This window comes from Drosophila rhopaloa, unplaced genomic scaffold (assembly GCF_018152115.1).
Source record: "Drosophila rhopaloa isolate 14029-0021.01 unplaced genomic scaffold, ASM1815211v1 contig_155, whole genome shotgun sequence".
In the NCBI taxonomy this organism is placed as follows: domain Eukaryota; kingdom Metazoa; phylum Arthropoda; class Insecta; order Diptera; family Drosophilidae; genus Drosophila; species Drosophila rhopaloa.
The window spans coordinates 1,885,704-1,906,983 of record NW_025335034.1 but is presented as its reverse complement, the minus strand read 5'-3'; the positions used below and the strand labels follow the sequence as shown (position 1 = coordinate 1,906,983).

Here is a 21,280-nt window from a genome sequence, read left to right as displayed (position 1 = left end):
GCCTGGGCACTCGCATGCCCAACATAATACATGGGTTAATGGTTACAAATTAGGCTGGATCGGTTGCAGGCAACCAACACGCAAGCAGAGGGGAGTGGCACGGTGGACCAACCGCAGGCATCCTTGGAGGAGGAGTGGATCCACAGTCTGAGTTAAGTTATTAGCACTCGAGTTGAAACATGTATAACTTTAATTTTTAGCTGTAAACTTGGTATTTTCACGTAATTTTACATCAATATTGGCAATTCATAAACCAAATAAACATACAGTGCTTTAAGAAAAATAAATATAATATTAATATTTATAACTGATATGTCTTAGTTGACTAAAAGGGTGTACGACAAATATAAACATTAAACTCTATATTTGATTTTACATACCAAAATCTAAAAGACATTTAAGAGATTTAAATATAGATTTAGGTTACCAACAAAAGAGTTATGTATAAAAAAGATTAACCATTAAAATATATCGATATAACGAATGTCCAATATTAAAATAGGACATATTGTTCTAAACTTTAAATAAGGAAGCAAACGTTGTAAACGTTTTTTTGGTTTATATTATGTATATTGGCAAGAGCCTTGTTTATTGCTATCACTTTGACCGCAGTTGTGTGTGAAGGCAACTAAGCTGCCAATTTAATAAATGGCCAAGCATTAATTAAATCGGAAAGGAGAGGGAACACACAAGAAAAGGGAGGAGGACTGGAGTTGCGACTTGAGTGATGAGACTTGATTGATTCCTGCCGAGGGCCACACTTGAGGTGCATTGTTGCACATAATTGTGGCTCTGGCCTTGGCTGCACATTGATTTATTTATGCGGCCCGCTCTCCTTTGTCCCCTGGAATTTGTTTCCAATTCAAACTTAATGAGAATTGATGCCTACTCAGCTTTTTGATTCGGAGTTGTTTGTTTTGGCTTCGGGTTGTTTTGGCATTAAATGGCCTACTAATTGGCAAGGTAAAAACAATTAGCTGACATTTCTTGGAATAGAGCAAGCCCACGAAGCAAAAACGGTAGCCAGCAAGGGCCAAAAATGTCCTGCGGCATTTATCAAAAGCAGTTCTGAAAGAAGTCGAACTGAAACCCCCTGTATCCTATATCCCAGCACGAGGGCTGCGAATCCTTTACCGTTCTAATCCCTTCACTTGTGCCGCCCGACGGCGCGTGGGCGTTTTCGGTGGGCGTGTCGCTGTGTTTGTATGCAAAAAAGGTTTGTCCATCTAACGAAATTAGCAACAGTAGACGCAGTTAATTGTTTCCCTTTGTACCGTCCTTTTCTGCCTGCCAGAATCTCACGGAAAATATGGGCTCTAATCAAAGGGTTGAGACAGTGGGCCGGGCCGTGTCCCTTGACTTCTGTTGGGATAATCCGGGATGAAAGAGGATGAGACTGGATTAGCCGGGGGAAAAGGATATTTTGAATACCGCTGCGAAAAGTCAAAAGTTAGAGGAATTGAGCGGTTCAAAAACTATCTCAAAATATTGCAAAAGCAATACTATTTCTACGGGTATGGAAAAATGCGTGTATATTCATTGAGGATATGCGGGGAAATTCCATTTTTATTTACTTGCTCAATTTAGGAATATAAATATAAATATACGGTGGGTTCAACGAATAACAAATTTGTTGCATTGAATAGAGAATGAGATGAACCGCTGGTATGTAATAAGTACTATGAAAATGTTGTTAAAATTTGTTTTCAATTTTCTATTTTGTTATATTTCTGCCTGGTTTATTTTTTAATCCCACTCACATAAACAAATGCTAAAAATACTCTGCCCTCATCCTAATGCTCATTCCATTTATTTTTGCGAGTTCTTTTGCCGAACAGCAAAAGTATCTGCCGTAATTGACATTCGATCATTAATCAAACTGCACAATGCAGCAAAATGCTTTTCTTTTCGTTTCATTTAGTCCGTTTCTTTTCGTTCAGCTTACGAATTTGTATTCGCGTTGAAAGAAAGATACCCGAATCGTGGACACTTTTTTAAATTTTAGCCAGTGAAACAGCCGTCAACACCTTTTACTCAGAAAAGTAGGGTGTAGAGAAATAAACCTCCTCGTTGTAAATTTGGGATCCCCATTTTGTGCACTGCAAGATTATAATATCAGGTCTAACAAAATTATACAATTAAACTTTATTTATTAACGTTAGAAGAGCGGTTGTACTTAAAAAAACAAATTTAAGGAACAAAGTTGTTCATAGACTTTCAGTATTATATTAATATATTATATTCATTATATCCATTAATCTTTTTTTCCAATATAAGTTAAACCTTTCGAATTTCAAGTACATTACCATAACAAAAAATAAACGGATTTTGAAATAATAAAATCTTTGATTACATTTTTCAGACCCCTTTTCTTGTCTTGTCGATAAGTTAAAGCCATAAAAGATGTTGTTGATTTAAAAACAGCATAAGTTTTAATTTGTTTTTACAGAACGTTACCTGGTTTTAGGACAAATCATGGCTCCGTTTTTGGCTGTGTATTTATCATGGCTGCCATGCGAAGTCTTTGTTTTTGCTACTGACAGCCCCTTGACATGGCCATGGCAGCTGGAGAAGGCCTGAAGGGTCCGCAAATCCTCATATATGATGTGTGCTCTCATCCTCATCCCTCACGTCCTCACTTACTCCCTCGTCAGCCACCCTCTCCACTCAGCCACCAAATCCACACCACCGGCGCCAGAGTGAAAGTTCCCCTTGAACAGAATCCAAAAAGGACCCAGATGAAAGTAGCAATTCAACCATTTGCAATTCTTACCCTCGCTTCGCAGTTTGTGTGTCTGTGACAGTGGCATTTTTGATGAAATTTTATTCCGTTCACATAGCCGCCAATGTCATTTCTGCCGCTCGCTTAGTCCCTTGCCTTTTTTATGTCCTTTTGTTGATTATTTCGTTGACGTGCTTCTATCTCAGACTCCGGCAAAAAATAGATACACCCACACTTCCAACACTATTTTTTCCTACAATCGTTTTGACCACTGTGGGTTGGTTTTTGATTCGTATTTTGCCAAGAAGACAAAATAAAAATGTGTTATGTGAAAATTTTAATGTATTATAATGAAACTGAATGAGATTTTTTCAACGTCTCCGACATTAAGAGAAAAAAACATGTTTTCTAGTAGGATGCATTAGAGTGCATTATTAGTTAAGGGTCGTAATAAAATAAACAAATTTCATACGAGACGCCAATAAATCGACCCACCAACTACAACAACATGAGTTTTCAACAAAGTGGTGTTTCATCAACAGCAGTGGAGGTTAATCAGCAGCGAGTAGCAGAATTTTTGTATCAATGATGTGTTTACTTTATTTAATTTATTTTGTTTAGTTGATTGGGAAACATCAAACCTTGAGGTTTAACGGCTCGATAGGTGCATCCAAGCCAGACCGAGAGATACTCGTAGATATAAGTTTTCATTAATGTTTTTAATTAAAGACTACCATGATATTTATGTTTTTTTCAGTGCTATCTGCGCCAAAAATGTTGGAATCCTTTTTCAAATTGTATCTTCTAATTTCTTTTTGGTGAATAGTGCCAGCTTTTTGAATCTGTGGTATTGGATTGGATCAGATTTCTAAGTCTGTGCTATTTGTGCCAACTACACTTACAATAATTATTACAAGACCACATCCTTAACTTCAAATATTATTATAAAGACATTAAACCGATGATGACTGACTATTCAGAAAGTCGTATTTTTGAGTAATTTTGCTGATTTCAGGTGACATTAGACAGGATTAAACCGAATAATGTTGAATTTCAATTGGAAATATCTTTGCCATATGTCTGCTTGGTTGGGGTGGATTTTTATTGCGCCAAAGCCCAAGGTGGTCACACAGTACTGACATTAAATTTGTTTCTCGCAAAAATACCCTTTCCGACACGATTTTCACATGTGCAATGTGTTACTGTGGGTGCCTTGGGGCGTGGATCAAATAGCCACGATCCTTTTTCTGTGGAAAGCGGTCTACTTGTGTGTAAAACAGAGGGCTGCCAGATCATTCAACTGAATTTTTGCGGCTTTTCATAATTTTCACTTGCCCATATGATTTTACTTATATTATACATAACTCTTATACTCAAATTCTAACGGCGTTATTAATATGTCAGTTCAATGTAGAATGTAGGAATTCAATTATAGCTAGTACACAATCCAGACAATAATGTCAAATGTAAGATTCATGCGCACTGCTTACCTACAAGCAGTACACTAGCGGCATCTTAATATTTTTGAATATGACAATTTTTTAACAGTGTAGTCTACCCAAAACTAAAAATAAATTATATAATTTAAGCCTATGCTCTTCTAAGAATATTTCCTAAGAATTTTCTGTTAACATTTTGGACCTAAAACGATATTTTAATTTCTTAGGTCAACTTCTTAAGTAAAAACAACTGGAATATCTTTCCTATTTTTAAAATTGTTTAAATATGTGATTTAAAAAATAGGAAAAACGTTCCCAATTTCGTTTACTTTTGCTTTAAATTAAAAAAAAAATTAAAATAAAAAAAATGTTTATATTTATTTTTTTACAACATAACATTACTTGAAAATTACAGATTTTTTTAAAGCTTAAAACAAAAATCAATCACAAAACATATAAAAAAATACTTTTTCTTAAAATACAAAATTAAGTTTAAGTAATAAATAAATAAGATTTACAAACAAAATAAAAAAACGTGAAAATCAAGAATGGGAAAAATTGGCAAGACCGAAAGAATTTTTAAGCGAATTCACGATTACCCTTACTCGTAATGAAAATATTATATTATGTCTATTAGTTAAAAGAGGTTTCAGCACAAGATTTTGAAAAAAATTGGTCACGGACAAAACTCAAAAATTCTTGGGCTCCGGCATCCGTTTTTAATCACGATTCAAATCAATTTTTTTTTTAATTTTGCGAGCTATTAACTGCACTTTGAAGTCAAAAACCGATTTTCGCTAAAAAATGTAGGATAATTTGTTAGGGTAAAATAAAAAGTATACAAAAAAGGCGAATTCCTAAACAAATTAGTAACAAAATTTTAAAATGATTTGTCCTATAGATTTTGCGTAATCGTATAGTACAAAACAGGCGATGGTCATATCGATAGTGCATGGACTGGGCAAATATCGACGTTTTTTGTTATTTTGTATGCAGTTCTTAAAAAAACTCGAATGGAAATCTATTTTATCAGTCATTTATCTTTCTTTATAAATATATTCTTTGTTTTCTTCTTCTAAGCACAGTAATTTTATTTTATTTTATAAATGTGTCAAAAAATAAATATAAACTATAACCGTAAAAAACAAGTATTTTGAGGACCACCTATGGTACCACTATCGATAGTTTTGCAGTTTAAGTGTGTATTTTCGCTTGTTGGGATAATTCTGTTTTTAATGACTATAAAACTCTATTTTTGTAGCATACTTATTGACCCAAGATTTTGTGTAATTAAGTCCCACTTAACCGCCCAACCCACCGAGAGGCGCAACCGTGTATCGTACGGCACGATTCGCGAGAAGATATACGCGAGATAAGAAAATATGGGTAAAAGTCCGTGGAAAAAAGTAAGATCAATTTCGTGCTAATAAAATCAGTTTTAATCGTTTTAGGAGCGGCAAAGAGTCAAGATTTAAGATTATAGGAAAAAGTCTATAATAGCAAAAAATAATACTCTAAAAGGCTTATGCAGTTAGAACTACAATGATTTAATATTAAGGGATATAATTTCTAGTTAATCTACTTGACACATTTATACATTTTTTGTATAACATCTCAATTTATTTAAACAAAAATATCGTTTGTTGATATTTTCAAATCCCTAAAATGTAGTTAACAAGATAAGATGTACACTTAGCATTTGGGAATTGTGGTGGCAAAATAGTGCATTAACCAGAAACTCGTCCGAACATACTCGATTTGAGGAAATAATTTATTGCCAATATTTTGATCCACCCTCAGCCAATATCAAAATGGCGGACTTAGTATCGATGACGTACAATATCTGTCGTATCAAAATAATTTGGCTACCAGTGTAAGCGAACCATATTCAAAAGATCAAAAAGCATATATGTAAGGATTTTCCAAGCAGAAAGGTCACCTAAGAAAAAACCATACATATGCCAAATGGTTGATTTAATGCAGCTAAAACGTTGCATTTATTTAGAGCATATTAGCTTAATTTATATTTCCAACAGAAACTAAACAAACATATAATCTTTCTTTTAATTTTACTGAGGGTTTCTTATAGTTTTTTAACGGTTACAATTACAAGGTTATTAAAAAATTACACCAAATATGGTCTTATACCGAAAAGATAGAAGACAGATTTTATGGAACCTTATCAGAATATTTGTACGTGATTAATGACAATTTTAATATCTTTATGAGCTTCACCAGTGTCGTCACCATTGCTGAGCACTCGAGGAAACTTTTGGTGGATTTTCCGATGGCAGTGCCCTGCTTACTCGGACGGAATTTCTTCCGGGAACAAAAAGGTATCCGGTCTTAATGGGCGACGGATGTGATTCAAGTGGTGTCCTATGTAAATTGGGCAAAGTGCATGGCCATTTTCGCAAAACTGCAAACTTCGCCAATCCACCCCACATGAACACGACCAGAAATCGACGCCACACAATCGACTTGACCCAAATGCTTTGCTGAGGCGCACACACAGATACGCCACACACCCAAGCAAATGGGAACCGCCCTCACACCCCTTGGCGAAATCGTAATGGCAATTTGTATGCAAAATTGTGAGAATGTAAATTTCATGCAACACATCGAATAAATTGAAGTCGGCAGGAATATAAATGAAACCGAAAGAATTCAGCAATAACGTCAAAGTGTCCCATGTCCGGTAGCGAGAAATTTTAAATGCGGTGCTTAATTCAATTGTTCAAAGGGAACATTTTTGCAGACAACCGCTCACTGGTGGGCTGTTGATAAGAGTATTATTTCTCAGTAGGAATCCATAAAATTGGGTTTTATTTAGCACAACATAAAGTCTTTATTAATGTTTAAACATAGTTTTACAAAATTTTAAGTTAAATAATATTTCATATATATTACATATTGTAAGTATTTAACATGTATTTTATTTTCCGCTTTGATTCCATTGACACGTTTTCAACCACCTTCAAATAATAAAAAAAATTTTTATCTGTAACTTTATCTCTAATATCGTATCTTTTTTTAAACTGTAAAATTGTGTTGATTTCAATGATTCATAATTTATAAGACATGTACATACGTATTCAAAATAATTATTTACAGTTTTAAAATTTCTATTTAGTTTTACAACAGTGTTCTTATCTTAAAACATTTTTTTCTTGAATAAATATATTAAGGATTTTTACGTTCTAAATACAAATATTTCCTTTTGTTGATAGTTATTTTTATAACTCATCACTATATTAAATCAACATTTGTTGTTTTATAATCTAACTGAGCTGTCAACATGAACAATGAATTTTTAAAATTCCCTAGTCTCTGAATCATTGGCAATGAAAAGTGAAACCTTAATACCCGGCACTCTTATCTATAAAAGTAAGCCAAAAAATTGTGTCAAGACAGCAATTCATTATCATGGATTTTATAGTAAGCAATGAAAATCTATTAGTTGGCAACAGTAATTAGTGTTTTGGGTGAGTCATTATGAAATAGGAAGAATTATTTAATTATTATTAAAGTTAATTATTAAATTTTTAATTTCAGATGCTTAATGTTCCTAGTCTTTATTTTATAATGGCGATTCAATGGTAATTTACTGAGTAACTTAATTTAATCGTTTTCACTTTGTTTTGAACAATTTATTCACTTATTAAATTAATGTTCAAATTCACTTTTTCACTTGATTCCGGCTTCTTTTGATTTATCGATGGATATTGGACCACACAAACCTCTCTAGAACCGAATTTGTCCTTAAAGCTAATGTAAAACAAATTCGGATCTACAGGGTAGACGTGGAGCAAACTGAAGGAGAACAGTCGCGTCGCATGGGTGAAATGAACGGAGGTGAGCAATCACGGCTGCAAAAAGTGAAAATGTTAATAAACATATACAATGTGTGTGTTCAAGGCGGGGTAATTTAGGCAGCGCGGCAATTACATGCGCCTCGGGTAAATTATATTTATCGTGCCACACGTGATGCGACGATGGCTGGCAACCATACAACCGTTTCCTTTATTCCTTTTGGAAATTATGGAATGACCCATAAATGTGATTACAAAGCTCGCCGTCGCCTGGCCTGCCAATTAAATGGAGGCATTCGCGAGGTCTCCGTGTCCGTGTCCGTGTTTCAGTCCGTGTTCCTGTCCCGAAAGTCACGAAGGCCCTTGCGCCGGAGTGGCCAGCTCCGCGTTGTCTTCGCCCTCGCCTCTGGAAACCAACTGAAGCCAAGACCTCACCGAGGGGCCCGAGATTAGGAAGCAGTCCGAAAAAACAGAGGACGGAAAGTAGTGCCCGACCTTATCGGAAGAAGCGGCGATAAGATAAGATACGGCTGCGATGTCTTTGGGAGTGCTTAGGACGCTGGTATCTAATTGATTGCCCGCGGATTACGGCACTTTCTTCGCGTCGATAAAATAGGTGCGAGGTCTGGAAATTGGATAGACAAGAAGCACAGTTAATGAATGATAGATCTAGCTTCTGGGTCTTCTGTTTGCACGGAAATCAATCAGCGAGTCGCCCCGCTAAGCTCCCGACCTGGATCGCTGTCGCCAGTGGAAGTTGGGCGCCACCGTAAGCCTTCTTGGTGTCCCTGCTCCAAATCGGTGAATCGGTAACGACGGTGGCGATGATTCAGCACTAAGCCCTGCTAAGACTGCTGAGTAATGGCTGGAGGAGGGGCAGATGGGGCAGATGCGGTAGATGTGGCAGATGCTCCGCTGTAGTTCGTGTGTCCTGTAATGAAATTTCAATTAATTAATGACTTTTTAGCAGTATTCATTAGCACTAAACGGCAGGCTTAGACAGTACTAAGCTGGCAAAGTCAAAAACCTTTTCGGGGCCGTCGGGTTACCCTAGAAATCCCCCGGATTAGGGCCTTAATGGCAACAAATCTTGCGTAAACAAAGGAAGGAGGGCGAATCGTTTGACTTTGCACACCCTCTGATGCTCCATCTCTTTCTGTCTGCCTGCGGTGCCTCTTTGTCTGCAGCCCTTGTTGTCCTTTTTGCAGCCTCAACATGGCTGCTCAGGATATTACCCTGCCTTGAAAAGAGAGAGAGATAGAGAGGGAGGGAGAGAGAGCTCTCCAAATGTGTACACACAATCCACAAGGGGTAGCAAGGACTTTTAAGAGAGGCCGAATCGGGGTGAAGGACCACGCAGGCAGGCAGGCAAAAGGCAGCTGGGTCGAAGTAGCGTTTAATTCTGTGATCATCCAGCTGAAGTCCGCGGCAAAGTGCTCCACATTTCAGCACCTTGGCCAAATTAACGCCGTCTTGCCAAATAGAAATTTGCAAAAATATATTACATCACCCCAACAACACCCCCGAATCAGAAACGAAACGCTAATTGATTTCACGTGGTCAGAGGCTCACACTTAACGCAAAATTGCCAGGAAATATACATGCTCAACGGCCTCCCAAAGCTCGCTAATGCAGTGCAAATATTTGGCCACATTAAATATATTATGGAAATAATAGATCTATCGTTAATTTATTGCCTCCAAGCGAGCGAAGGATTTTGCGCTCGACAGCGTTTTCAGTTAACGAAACTTACAATTCACGGGCACTGTGTACAGTCATGCCGAGATGCTAATGATAGTGTATTCGTCAAGCTATATTTTTAGACGTTTTTGTTTTCAAGATTCAAGTCGTAGTCATCTGGACAGTTTCTCCTTATGACAACTCAACACATTAAATTTTAATATGCTCTAAATTTAAATTCAAGCCTCATATTTATTGGCTGTTTATTTTTAAATGCATATTAGAGAGTGGATTCTCCATAGCAAACAACTTTATGTGACCCATTTAAAGTTAGTTATTGTGTTTTATCAACAAAATTTATGTATTTCTTTGCAATCGAAATGTAGTGCCCAATTATTATAATTTTAATAGTTCAAAAATACATGTTTTCGATTATCTCAATAGTTTGGGCTATATATATATTAATATACATCTTTTTAATCTGTTATTCTCTAACACATTTTACAAAATGTTTCAGACACACAAATAACATTAATGATGGCTTTTATATTTGTTGTTAAATTCTATCTTTAGTTCGACAAACTTATTTGATTGTATTTTCATTGCTACCTACGAACATTGATTAATTAATTTACAAAGTATTCCCCCGATATCTCTGCCCTATCTTTGTTGATAAGTATGATGTATGAGCGAGTCAGATATTTTATTTGGCTGCCTTTGAAAATTCTTTGGCTATTTTTGTTTGCTGATAGCCACACATAAACGATTTTCAATCGAGCCGCAGGCTTTGGAAGTCCATTAATTAGTTTCAGCTAACCTAATAACGCAGTTTTGTAAGCCACATCACTCAATCAATTTGTTCTTTTGTGCGAAAGTTTCTAACTCATCAGGCGGTTACATTCTGCCTTCAGATGCAATAACAGTAGGAAGACACAAAGAGAAAGCCAAAGAGCAATCCCCTCCGGAAGTACTGCGAAAATTGTAAAAAAAAAGAGCTAAGATTGCGTATCTTCCCCAGTCACCTGTGCACTCAAAGAAATCAACTGTGAAAAGACACTTATATCATCCACTTATAATTTGAAATCATATTAAAGTAAATCGCAAATTAAGTACTGTTCAACATTCAACATTTATATTAATTTAATTTAATTTGAATTTATATATTAATTTTGTTACTTGTTTTACAATTTGAATAAATTGTGAAATTGAAGTCTATGAATTCAATTTAAATGGTATATAACTAATAATGTTTTGGTAATGCGGTAATCTAATCAAAATGTTATCAGGATCGAAAAAGCAAGCCCTCTAAATATGAAGTACAGTGTACAGTGCAATGGAATATAATGGCAATGGGCACAAGATATTTTCTGCAGTGTATCTCCCCTCACCATCCGCTAACCTATTCCCTGACCAGACCCATGAACCATCGACCATCCAGCAACAGATACGGCGGCAACAAAGGGGCAATGACTGGCTAAATTTCTGCAATGTTGCTTTTAGCACATGAAGACAACTTCGCACATAAATCAAAGTGCCTGCCTGGGGAGGGATGAGGTGAGGTGTGGGGCGGAGGCAGATCATTTACCTTGGTTGGCCAGTGCCAAGTGTCACTGTGCATTGAGTTCGCGCGTCACTATTCAATCACCGTTGCCCCACTGTACCCCACTGCCATGTTGAGTTGTTTGCATCGAGCTCGGAGCTTCGGAGGCCAAGGTTGTTTCGGTTTACTGAATAATATTATTATTGCTACTTCACCTTCTTGCTATTCGCCGCGAAAATCGAGAGGCAGGTAGAAATGCGAAGAGAGAACTCAGAAAGAAATTCCGAAAACGGTTCGCGGTTCGCGTCTGTTTTTTTTGCATTTATTTTGAACCTGCCCAGGTTTGCGGCATTTTGTATCTGCACATCTGTATCCGAATCCGAAAGGGTATTGGTATGAGTATCGCTATCGGTGCCTTTACCCCACATCCATCGGATGGGGCTCGCATACCGGTCTGCATCTCCGTTTTATTCTACTCGATATTGTCGGTGTCTGTTTGTTGTTTACAAAAATACGCGCCTTCCTTTCGCGTTCCTCGCTGTTTTGTTTTCTTTCCTTTTGCATTTTATTTATTTTTAGTGTCTTAATTTATCTTTTCACTGGGCTTAATGAAAATGCGCGGGCAACAGAAATGCGCTCCCAGGTGGCGAAAAAAGCGAAGAGAACCGTGGGCCAAAGTGTTTGCAAACAGAGAAGTACATCACATAACAATGTTTAATTATTTTCAGATTTATATATAAATTAAGAGTTTACGAATAGCGAAAACAAAATAACTCATCTTTTCTCTAATAATTAAGTATTTAAGAACAATATTGGCTACAACTTTAACATTTAAATAGATAAGCTAGAAAAAAAATTATTTAAAAAAATGTATTACCTATAACCTGAAGTACCAATTAAGGCTTGAGATACTTTGTTAGTAGAAAAGTGCATAACCGATTTTAGTTGACACTGATATTTTCGAGTTCCGCTCACTGTGCACTTCATAAAGTGCAAGTTCTCAGGCCAGCTGCATTCCCTCGACTGGCTGATTGTTTGAAAATTTGCATGAAATTCCAATAAATATGTCATACTGCAGTTACCCCAATTTTGGTGGAATAAGTTCCCAGCTCATTTCTGTTTGTTTCTACGTACTCTTGGGGTTGAATAGGCCGTTTGAGATGGAGTACCAAGGGTATGTTAATATCAGGAATTCGATAAGGGAATATGTTCATAAAAAATGTAGCATTTGGCAAGGTCGATTTTGAGGTTATTTCTCCGGGGGTTTTTGGGGTTCCTAAAATGGAAGGTTACGATTTCCAAAGTTTGTTACAGCCTATAGTGGCTAGCTCTGACGTAAGAATTCAGATTGTAAACAATTAGCAGACTACCGGTTTGACTCGTTAATTTCAATGTTTGAATTTTAGGGCTGTTTGCTTGCCATTTTTATTGTGGGATTTTTGTGAAATAAATTAGGAATAAAAAATGTAAAATTCATTAGATATGAATAGAGAATAAAGAAAAATATTAATTTATCTGTCAAAGCATAAGCGTTGATTTTTTGTTTGATTTTAATTTCGTATCTGCACTAAATGACTTATCCCACTACATCTGTAAAAACCATAAGCGAAGTACCTCACCACCACATTTATTGATTGTCCACAAAGGACAGTATTAAATACTAATAAAAAAAAAAAAAAAAAAAACTAAATGACTTATGCAACATAGCCTCAATTATTTGGTGACCTATTGACACAGAACTGTGGACTGTGGAACTGTGGAACTTCTCGTTAAGAGTCAACAGATTTGAATCTGAAAAAGCTTGACACTTTTCTCCACTCATTCATATTTATGAGCGGAACATTCCCAATGCAAACTCTTAAAAATTCATATCTAATCTCAGGCACACCCCTCACCAAACATTTCCCAGCTTAGGTCCCTTGTAAAAGGTTTTAATTGCCCAGCGGAATTTGAGACAACATTGCATGCATTTTGTAGGCCATGTGGACATGCTGAATAATTATACAACAGCCCAGGCGAATTTATGATTCAGATTCAGGTCAAAGCCCAACCAAAAAACAAACGAACTTGTTGGCACAGCACCTTCATAAAGATATCATCCAAACTTTAAGACGAACGAACAGGTCTCCGAATTTGTCAAAAGCCACAAAAAGCCGCTGCCCGACAGTCCACGAATGCATAAAATAGCCATAAACTCTTATTTACTTTGGTTTTCCTAAAGCTCATTTGGTTATTAGTCAGTTGCCGGTTTTAGTTCGAACCATTTGCATACTAAATGAGCAAAGAAACAATTGGTAGAAACGGAAAACATCCCAAAAACTATTAGCTTTCGAATGCAGCCGCTTTCTCTAACACTTTGACCTTATCCGAAAAAGGGAAATTGTTCGGGGGGTTTCCCGAATTGAAAGCAGTTCCATATTGCTGCGCATCCCGTGTTGGAAATCGGATGACACGCACCTTACGCGCAGCCCCACGCAAAATTTGCACAGAAGCACCACATTAAGGGGTAAGTTCAAATGCATCGACACAGAAAAAGGAGCTGAGTCATCTTGTTTACCGCCTAGCGAAAGTCATTAAACAGAACTTTATTTGACGGAAAAACAAGTATAGAAATGTAGCTTAATTTATAGTTGTTAAAGAAGTATACATTTTGTATTTTCAAAGTGCTGCCAATTTTATTTAATACTTTTAAGAGATTTCTGGACTTTGGCATTTATAATTAATTTATAAGCAGCTTTTAGTTAAGCAGTTAAATCCAGACATATCTGAATGAAAATATAATATAATCAATAAACTATTAAATAAATTATTAGTTGGTATAAACAAAGTCAAACACCATTTAAAAAATTCGATTAAGAAATTCCATCTTCATATTAATTAGTTTATTAGTTTAATCTGCAGATTAATCAGATTCCTAGGGGATATTTTTTCGTGACAAAGGTGTATATTTTTCCCAATGTATATAATGTATTTTAAGCTTGCTATGTACGCACTCGCATTAACTGCAGCCGCCGCAGCGAATCTCGGGTTGGGTCACCACCATCATCACCATCCCGTTCCCAGCCTGAGGCTTAACACTTTGCCACTTGGCGTATCTGGAGCCGATAATCATCGTCTTGGCCCCCTCCCCCCGCTGCCATTCCGGGTGGGTGGCCTGCAGCAGCTGTCGCCGCCTTCTGCGGCCCAGCCACTAATATTTCGGTATACTACTTAACCCATGCACTAAATGGCGGGACAAGTGTTTTCCACCGGGAGCAGGGGAAATTGGGAAGCGGGAAAAGGGAAACGGGAAATGGGAAAAGGGGGTTGGGTTGCCTGGGGGTGGTTGTTGTTGCTGCTGCTACTGCTGCTGATAGCGCGACAACGAGGTTGAAATTCGGTTTCGGGTTTTTTTCTTTTTTGCGCCCGACTTTTGGGATTGCAGAGTGGTGAGAGGGGGTTGTGTTCTGCGCAAATGAAAAGTGGTTGAAAGGAGCACATTTCCGGGCGCTCGCGACACTACCACACTCTCGAAACGGAGCTCACAGATACACTTATACAGAGGCGACGACGAGTCAAAACGAGGACAGGCGCAGGCTTTGGAAACGGCAATTGACTGTGCCACTGCCACCTCCCCAGACCGCCCACTCTGCCCCCTACTGATGCACATGCGTACAACTATCTGGTGACTTTTGCTCGGCATATTTTCTTTTTAAGGTATTAATACTTGTATAAACTTTGAACTTTAGAACGTACCTGTTTAGAATATGCAGAAGATTGCAGCCTTAATTCCGTTTTTACAAAATGTTTTCAAAGTTGTACATTGAATTTATGTCCAGGATTAAATTTTCCTTGATTTTCAACACTTTTGCACCGAGTTTTTGGAATGTTTCCAGATTTTTGTTGACCAGTTCTTTTTTCGTTCGATTCGCAGCCATATTAATTGCATGGCATGGCCCTGGGATCAGGATCAGGTCGCAGCATCCTGCAGGATAATGGCTGCTCTGCCCGCCTCTGCTGCAGCGACGCCAGCAGAAGCAGCGGCGGGCGATGGCCGCTTTTTCTGTGAGCAGAACGCTCAACGTTCCGCCGCGCTCGGCGTCAAATTTCAAACTGAAACTGAAGTGAGCTCAGCTCACCATTTCAGCGCAGTCGACGTCCGCCGAGCGGTAAGCGGTGTTTTTTGCCAAAGTTGATAACAGCCATAATGCCCGGCCCGCTCTCCCTCCGCCACCTCGCCTCCCTCCCCGCCCCTGGATCTGGATCTGGGTCTGGATCTGGGTTGTGTGTGGCCCAAGCACGTAACTCCAGGGAGAGAATCGGGGCAGGGACGTCGTGTGGAGAGCTCGCGAAGAGAACCAGGCCGCAGAAGAGAGCCGTTCTATCACACTTGGAGAAAAGCATGCACTATTGAAACCTCTATTCGCTTAACTGTTTGTTCATTTTATCATTTTTTGAGCTATAAAAGCGTTCTTTATGCATAATATACCCGTATTTAAAGATTCCAATTAAATTATTTTTTAAATAATTCCGTTAAATTATATTAAATACTATTTAGCATTACAATAAATTTAAATTATATTTTCGAAGTGTATTTTAATACAAATGTGCTAATCTGATTTAAGGTGATCTTGGAAAAAAGTTTAACTTTGTTTTAAAAACTAATATCACTTTTTAAACAATACAGCCTCTAGTAAAAAATATAATTAAACAACATTGACCAATACACATTTAGCTGTCCGTCAAAATTTTTCTCTTACAACATTAACAAACTATCAAAACTGTTGCAATCGTGACATTTTCTTAAGCAAGATTTAGCCCTTGTTAAAATTATTTCTCTTACCTAAACCCATTTTCTAGCCACTTATTTTCTAAAAAGGCAGAAACTAGCAGGCATTTTAAATTCGGTAAGCACAATTTTGACTCAAGTTTTGGTTAAAAGGAATCTTACAGATAAAACATATAATTTTTAGTAACCTTTTGTTTTTATCGTTTTATTATAATTTTAGGAACATGTCATGGAAGAATAATTTCTTCTACATTTCCTTGGTTTTTTCGAGTGTAGCAACTCCTGCTCTAAGTTTTCCAGGGCACAACAATGTGTGTTTGTACGTGTAGAGTTTGAGCACATCCAGCTCATTTCTTTTGTAGACTTTTGTGGACTCTGTGTCCAGCAGTGCTCAGTTGTCCAATAGATATTCGTGTGTGTGCGTAGGAGGACCTCAGCTCACTCGGCAATTTACGAGGCCAGCGTAGCTCTCCTTATTTATATATATACGTATATATACATATCTATTTTCCTTTGTGACTCCCCCTTTCGTAGCCTCCAACGAGCTGAGAGTCAATGAAACTTCTTTGTCGGAGGAGCGGCGAAGAGAACGCTCCGCGTGTTTTCAGAATGAAATCAAAGTGGGATATTTAAAGCCTCATTAATCAGACCGTCGCTTTGCTGCGGAAAATCCTCGCTCTGGGGAGACTTGGGGTCCTTGAGAGGTCCTGAAGGAGCCCATTCAGCGGGGCTGGGATTAGGGCTGTGGGCGGAGTCTGGTGTTGATGCGCTCGTTAAATTCAAATTTGTTGCATTGATAATTACACAGTTAGCCATCGAAAGGACACCATTAAGTGTAATTATTTGCCAACTTTCTTATGAGAGCTGTTATCAGGCAACATTTTAATTAGCTTTCATTTGCTTTGGACACATCGGTGTTCCGCAAATATATTAGAAAGTAAAAAGTTTAATTGATTAAAATTTTAAGAAACGTTATAGCTAATTTAGTAGCTTATTCTGAGTTACTTGTAATCTGATTAAACTTCGATTTCGTCCGATCGAAACCCAATTTGATAAGGCGATGACGAAATCAAAGTTTTAAATTTATATCAATCGATTTTTATATAGATTTCCCTAAATCTATATTTCATATATATATTGTACATTTTATATTATAACCCCTCGATTGTACGTATTACGAAAATTAAATTTTGCTGCTAAAAACCATAATTAATGTTCTCGTAATCTATCATACCATCATTAGGCAGATGCAATCTTAACAAGAAAGGAAGCTAACTTCGGGCGGAGCCGAAGTTGAAATACCCTTGCAGAATATTCTGCAAATTATATTCTCCAAAATTATTCATATGATGCATTCTTAATACTCATAAAAAATCCAAACTTCCTAACTTTAAAAACACCAAAGTTATGGCATTTCCAATCGTTCAGTTATGTATATGGCAGCTATAGAATATAGTCGTCCGATCCTTATGAAATTTGGTAGGTCGAATTAATTGGCCAAATATAAAACCCATAGAAAATCCCAACTTCCTATCTTTACAAACACCAAAGTTATGGCATTTCCGATCAATCAGTTATATGGCAGCTATAGGATATAGTCGGCCGATCCCGTTCCGACTTATATACTGCGTGCAAAGGAAAGAAGGGTGTGTGCAAAGTTTCAATTCGATATCTTTAAAACTGAGAGACTAATAAAAAAAAAAGACAGACGGACAGACAGACGGACAGACGGACATGGCTATATCAACTCAGGAGGTGATCCTGATCAAGAATATATATACTTTATAGGGTCGGAGTTGTCTCCTTCACTGCGTTGCACACTTTTGACCAAAATTATAATACTTTCTGCAAGGGTATAAAAATATTGAGAATATGACATTCACCATTTTTTTTTGATAATCATAACGGTCGAGAAATAAGAAATGCAAGCTGTTTGCTGGTTCTAACGAGGGAAACCCATTGTCCCTTTCTTTTTTGCCATTTTTAATTTATGACCCATATTTCCTTTCGGTTTTCCTTTTTTAGGCGATGGCTACCTGGATCGGAACAGAGTTTCGGGCCAACAACAGGTAAGATGTTGTTAATGGTCACAACCTTGACGGGCTAGATCGAGTCGTCTGGTCAATTTTGATGCTGATCAAGAATATATATACCTTACAGGGTCGGTAATGTCTCCTGCACTGCGTTGCAAACTTTTGAATTATATTATAATACCCTCTTCATGGGTATAAAAATATTGATTAATTAATTTTTCGTATTACTAAATTTATTAAAATATATTTAAAATTATAGTGTTCATGTCTTTCTGCACCGTGTTATTAGGTTATTAATTTACACTTAAGTGCTGCACTTTTTGAAGTGAGTGGCAACTGGCATAATTTCGCAGGCTTTGGAAGTGCTTAACATAGTTTACCAGGATAACCTTGGTTCTTTGCAAGCGGCTTATTTCAATAGTTTCTTTTAAATAAAAGTAGTTAAATATCAAAATGGTGAAATTTCACCCAGCACATCATCCAACGTCATGGAACAGTTTTGAAAACGTCTCTTGACTTTGGTTTATCATCTAAATATTTGCGTTTATTTTGTAGATTAGCATGTACACCAAACGTTTTCTCCTCTCGGGCCGTTCGTCCCTACTTTTATTGTTGCATCGTGAGCGGTGGGGCAATTTGATGATGCGTCGTAATGAATGCTAATTAAACGCATTCGTTTTCTAGTTCACTTGGCAGCGGCGGCAAGGCAACAAACAGCCAGCATCCAAGTCCAATGCTAAATCGTCCAGAGTCGCCACGATTTGGTATCGGTACATACTATATGTACCCGTTTTCTTTGTCTTCGGCGGGGTAGGAAAGTGTGTCAAAAATTCTTTAGCGTATCCAGTCGCACGGAGAAAAATACAGCAACAATTGCTCATAAAGTTTGTATAATATTATTATTTAAGATATGAAATCGTAGTATAAAAGTTGGTAACTACTTAGTTAAGTTGATTTTCTTATCTAAATAGCTCTTATCTTAGACATTTTTAGAATAAAGCCTTTACTTTTAACGTATTTAATTTCTCAATATCTCTTTTGCTTCAGACATTTAAAGCAAATACTTTGTTTTTCTCTGTGCCTTAACGACGGGCAACAATAAAAGCCGGGCTCTTCGTTTTCCCGCCAGAGTCTGGCAAACATTGCACACACACACAATCTCTATCAAAAACTCACAGACAGAGCCGTGGAGTAGTAGATATTGTAGTAGATACCGAAAGCAGAGGTAACGTTGTACAGCACCCAATTTGGGTATATCCACGATGTCTACAGTAAATGGAAAAACAAATAAAAGGTGCTAATTTCATGAGGGTTCAATTAGATGTTTGCCTGTCCGCAGTTAGATTTCTCTTCGAGTTTCGTTTCTCTGCTATGCACGACTTGTAAGAACTGAAAACTGACCCAGAATATTGCTAATACTTGGTCTAATTTAAATCTAAAATTTAACAAAACAAGGAAAATAAATAATCAAAGCGAACAAAAAAAGGGCTCGCCCGAGCAGGGACTTGAACCCTGGACCCTTGGATTAAAAGTCCAATGCTCTACCGACTGAGCTACCCGGGCGTTGTACGCTGCTGTCTTCAAAGTGCTATATATATCAAAGGACCCGGGCGTTAACAAAGCAGTGTAAAGCAGTCCATAGGCATTTAAAAGTTGTATGTATCATTTTGCCGACGTATAAATTTAAAATTGCATATAAAAAATGTACTTCTTGCCTTTATTTTTAAGCTCGAATTTTTTTCATCTGCAAATTAATTCGATGCAATTTTATTTTGTAAAGGTTTCTATTATTTACTGTTTTGTTTAAGAACTGTACAGTACAGTTCCGATATCAACGATGGAATGTATCTATCGGCACGTCACATTTAATTACAGCCGCGATTCCTCAAAACACTGCTTGTTCACAAAACTAACTGCCTCTGCACTGAAAAATATTTTATTTTCGTAATTTTTGTAGTATACAAAAATTTGATTTTGTCGAATCTGACGGGGAAAGTCCCAAATGATTTTTAATCTACACAGGACAACTAATTGTTGTTTATGTATTCACACATTATTCCATAGGAAATTTTTAAAATAAAGCTTATACTACCACGAAAACCATACAAATATAAAGAAAAACAAAACAAGTATGTAAACATGTATGAATATGGCAAAAAAATAAAAACTATTTTAAATTGTACACGTTTATTTTCTGATGGTGATCTTGGATTGGATTGGGATGGACTTACGTTCCTACAAGTAGAGTTGCCTGGCCGCTGACGTTCGAATGCCCGGATAGCTCAGTCGGTAGAGCATTGGACTTTTAATCCAAGGGTCCAGGGTTCAAGTCCCTGTTCGGGCGGCAATATTTTTTTTAAGAACACTCTTTGTTCTTTGGCCAAGACATTAATTTATTTTTTACCATTTAGCATATTTTCCAAAAATGTATAAAAACTCCAATAGATTCGAGGACAGTAAACAAAAGTATATGCCTCTTTCGCAACATCTGTGAATATATATTGAAATCACGAGCTAAAAATAACTTCCCGAAACCATTCCAAGTTCTCCGGGGCCGGAAAAAAGAAATTGGAAAGAAAAAAATTTTTGTTTTTTGTTGCAAAAGATTGTGGTCCAACCGTATTGGTTGGGCTGATAACGGCAGTTCACTCCGGTACGCTATCCCACTACTGCCTACCACGGGAACTCTTGGCTGCTGGTTTTCACCCCTGGCCCGGTTCATCCCTCCTTAGCCAACCTGAATGCCACGGACTCCTCCACGGCACCCATATTGATGGCAAGCTTAGTGCGGACGTTCCGTCAACATGAGCTGGTCCGCTACACAGTAGATCCCAGCCTCAGGCCATCCCACAATCGGACCTCACAGAAGCGTGATTACAGAAGCTGCCAACCTTCCAGTCGAAATGTTGGTGACTAAAACTCAGCCACACGTCACAGATTCGAGCCCGATTTCAGTTAAAGCGAACTGCCTTACCGGCGCACCTCTCCATCGACACGAAGCAGTCTGTATACACTGCCTTATCGATTGCTGCGTTGCCAACCACTGCGTGCAAAATAAGAGTAGTTAAAGCAGTTGTGCCTAACGTCAGCCCTAAACGGCCGCACCTTTCCCAACTGCAGCAAAATTAGATTATAATAGACTGTTTTTCGCGAAAAATAAAAAAGTAAGATCGCCCGAGCAGGGACTTGAACCCTGGACCCTTGGATTAAAAGTCCAATGCTCTACCGACTGAGCTACCCGGGCATTGCACGAGGCGCCGGCAAAGGACACGGGGATAAGCAAAGC

The 21,280-nt window shown here is 37.6% G+C and overlaps 1 long non-coding RNA gene and 3 other non-coding genes across 4 annotated transcripts; 1 reads left to right on the top strand and 3 right to left on the bottom strand.

Moving 5' to 3' along the window:
- Positions 1-6,984: 6,984 nt before the first annotated feature.
- Positions 6,985-15,267, bottom strand: LOC123037213. The gene is made up of 2 exons (XR_006417415.1): positions 14,929-15,267; positions 6,985-8,904 (listed from the first exon to the last, which is right to left on the bottom strand). It is a non-coding gene; the product is annotated as an uncharacterized LOC123037213 (long non-coding RNA).
- A 4,217-nt stretch (positions 15,268-19,484) lies between these two features.
- Trnak-uuu lies at positions 19,485-19,557 on the bottom strand. The gene has a single exon. It is a non-coding gene; the product is annotated as a tRNA-Lys (tRNA).
- A 708-nt stretch (positions 19,558-20,265) lies between these two features.
- Trnak-uuu lies at positions 20,266-20,338 on the top strand. The gene has a single exon. It is a non-coding gene; the product is annotated as a tRNA-Lys (tRNA).
- An 827-nt stretch (positions 20,339-21,165) lies between these two features.
- Trnak-uuu lies at positions 21,166-21,238 on the bottom strand. Its single transcript has one exon. It is a non-coding gene; the product is annotated as a tRNA-Lys (tRNA).
- Positions 21,239-21,280: the final 42 nt, after the last annotated feature.